Source organism: Procambarus clarkii, unplaced genomic scaffold, assembly GCF_040958095.1.
Source record: "Procambarus clarkii isolate CNS0578487 unplaced genomic scaffold, FALCON_Pclarkii_2.0 HiC_scaffold_133, whole genome shotgun sequence".
In the NCBI taxonomy this organism is placed as follows: Eukaryota; Metazoa; Arthropoda; class Malacostraca; order Decapoda; family Cambaridae; genus Procambarus; species Procambarus clarkii.
In genome coordinates this window covers 401,935-405,044 of record NW_027189166.1, presented here as the reverse complement: position 1 = coordinate 405,044, position 3,110 = coordinate 401,935, and positions in this window count along the sequence as shown.

Genomic DNA, 3,110 nt, shown 5'->3' with positions numbered 1-3,110 from the left:
ACCAGGCTCCCTGTAGTGTGAGTGTAGTCACGAGGCACCCTGTAGTGTGAGTGTAGATACCAGGCAGCCTGTAGTGTGAGTGAAGCCACCAGGCACCCTGTTGTGTGAGTGTAGCCACCAGGCACCCTGTAGTGTGAGTGTAGCCACCAGGCACCCTGTAGTGTGAGTGTAGCCACCAGGCACCCTGTAGTGTGAGTGAAGCCACCAGGCACCCTGTAGTGTGAGTGTAGCCACCAGTCACCCTGTAGTGTGAGTGTAGCCACCAGACACCCTGTAGTGTGAGTGTAGCCACCAGGCACCCTGTAGTTTGAGTGAAGCCACCAGGCAGCCTGTAGTGCGAGTGTAGCCACCAGGCAGCCTGTAGTGTGAGTGAAGCCACCAGGCACCCTGTAGTGTGAGTGTAGCCACCAGGCAGCCTGTAGTGTGAGTGTAGCCACCAGGCTCCCTGTAGTGTGAGTGTAGCCACCAGGCACCCTGTAGTGTGAGTGAAGCCACTAGGCACCCTGTAGTGTGAGTGTAGCCACCAGGCACCCTGTAGTGCGAGTGTAGCCACCAGGCAGCCTGTAGTGTGAGTGTAGCCACCAGGCAGCCTGTAGTGTGAGTGTAGCCAACAAGCAGCCCTGTAGTGTGAGTGTAGCCATCAGGCACCCTGTAGTGCGAGTGTAGCCACCAGGCACCCTGTAGTGCGAGTGTAGCCACCAGGCACCCTGTAGTGTGTGTAGCCACCAGGCACCCTGTAGAGTGAGTGAAGCCACCAGGCAACTTCTAGTGCGAGTGTAGCCACCAGGCACCCTGTAGTGCGAGTGTAGCCACCAGGCAGCCTGTAGTGCGAGTGTAGCCACCAGGCACCCTGTAGTGTGAGTGAAGACACCAGGCAGCCCTGTAGTGTGAGTGTAGCCACCAGGCAGCCTGTAGTGTGAGTGTAGCCACCAGGCAGCCTGTAGTGTGAGTGTAGCCACCAGGCACCCTGTAGTGTGAGTGAAGCCACTAGGCAAACTGTAGTGTGAGTGTAGCCACCAGGCACCCTGTAGTGCGAGTGTAGCCACCAGGCAGCCTGTAGTGTGAGTGTAGCCACCAGGCACCCCTGTAGTGTGAGTGTAGCCACCAGGCAGCCTGTAGTGTGAGTGTAGCCACCAGGCAGCCCTGTAGTGTGAGTGTAGCCATCAGGCACCCTGTAGTGCGAGTGTAGCCACCAGGCACCCTGTAGTGTGAGTGTAGCCACCAGGCACCCTGTAGTGTGAGTGAAGCATCAGGCAGCCCTGTAGTGTGAGTGTAGCCACCAGGCACCCTGTAGTGTGTGTGAAGCACCAGGCAGCCCTGTAGTGTGAGTGTAGCCACCAGGCACCCTGTAGTGTGAGTGAAGCACCAGGCAGCCCTGTAGTGTGAGTGTAGCCACCAGGCACCCTGTAGTGCGAGTGTAGCCACCAGGCACCCTGTAGTGCGAGTGTAGCCACCAGGCACCCTGTAGTGTGTGTAGCTACCAGGCTCCCTGTAGAGTGAGTGAAGCCACCAGGCAACCTGTAGTGCGAATGTAGCCACCAGGCACCCTGTAGTGCGAGTGTAGCCACCAGGCAGCCTGTAGTGCGAGTGTAGCCACCAGGCACCCTGTAGTGTGAGTGAAGACACCAGGCAGCCCTGTAGTGTGAGTGTAGCCACCATGCAGCCTGTAGTGTGAGTGTAGCCACCAGGCACCCTGTAGTGTGAGTGAAGCCACTAGGCACCCTGTAGTGGGAGTGTAGCCACCAGGCACCCTGTAGTGCGAGTGTAGCCACCAGGCAGCCTGTAGTGTGAGTGTAGCCACCAGGCAGCCTGTAGTGTGAGTGTAGCCAACAGGCAGCCCTGTAGTGTGAGTGTAGCCATCAGGCACCCTGTAGTGCGAGTGTAGCCACCAGGCACCCTGTAGTGTGTGTAGCCACCAGGCACCCTGTAGAGTGAGTGAAGCCACCAGGCAACGTCTAGTGCGAGTGTAGCCACCAGGCACCCTGTAGTGCGAGTGTAGCCACCAGGCAGCCTGTAGTGCGAGTGTAGCCACCAGGCACCCTGTAGTGTGAGTGAAGACACCAGGCAGCCCTGTAGTGTGTGTGTAGCCACCAGGCAGCCTGTAGTGTGAGTGTAGCCACCAGGCAGCCTGTAGTGTGAGTGTAGCCACCAGGCACCCTGTAGTGTGAGTGAAGCCACTAGGCACCCTGTAGTGTGAGTGTAGCCACCAGGCACCCTGTAGTGCGAGTGTAGCCACCAGGCAGCCTGTAGTGTGAGTGTAGCCATTAGGCACCCCTGTAGTGTGAGTGTAGCCACCAGGCAGCCTGTAGTGTGAGTGTAGCCACCAGGCAGCCCTGTAGTGTGAGTGTAGCCATCAGGCACCCTGTAGTGCGAGTGTAGCCACCAGGCACCCTGTAGTGTGAGTGTAGCCACCAGGCACCCTGTAGTGTGAGTGAAGCACCAGGCAGCCCTGTAGTGTGAGTGTAGCCACCAGGCACCCTGTAGTGTGTGTGAAGCACCAGGCAGCCCTGTAGTGTGAGTGTAGCCACCAGGCACCCTGTAGTGTGAGTGAAGCACACGGCAGCCCTGTAGTGTGAGTGTAGCCACCAGGCACCCTGTAGTGTGAGTGAAGCACCAGGCAGCCCTGTAGTGTGAGTGTAGCCACCAGGCACCCTGTAGTGCGAGTGTAGCCACCAGGCACCCTGTAGTGCGAGTGTAGCCACCAGGCACCCTGTAGTGTGTGTAGCTACCAGGCACCCTGTAGAGTGAGTGAAGCCACCAGGCAACCTGTAGTGCGAATGTAGCCACCAGGCACCCTGTAGTGCGAGTGTAGCCACCAGGCAGCCTGTAGTGCGAGTGTAGCCACCAGGCACCCTGTAGTGTGAGTGAAGACACCAGGCAGCCCTGTAGTGTGAGTGTAGCCACCAGGCAGCCTGTAGTGTGAGTGTAGCCACCAGGCAGCCTGTAGTGTGAGTGTAGCCACCAGGCACCCTGTAGTGTGAGTGTAGCCACCAGGCAGCCCTGTAGTGTGAGTGTAGCCACCAGCCAGCCTGTAGTGTGAGTGAAGCCACCAGGCACCCTGTAGTGTGAGTGAAGCCACCAGGCAACCCTGTAGTGCGAGTGTAGCCACC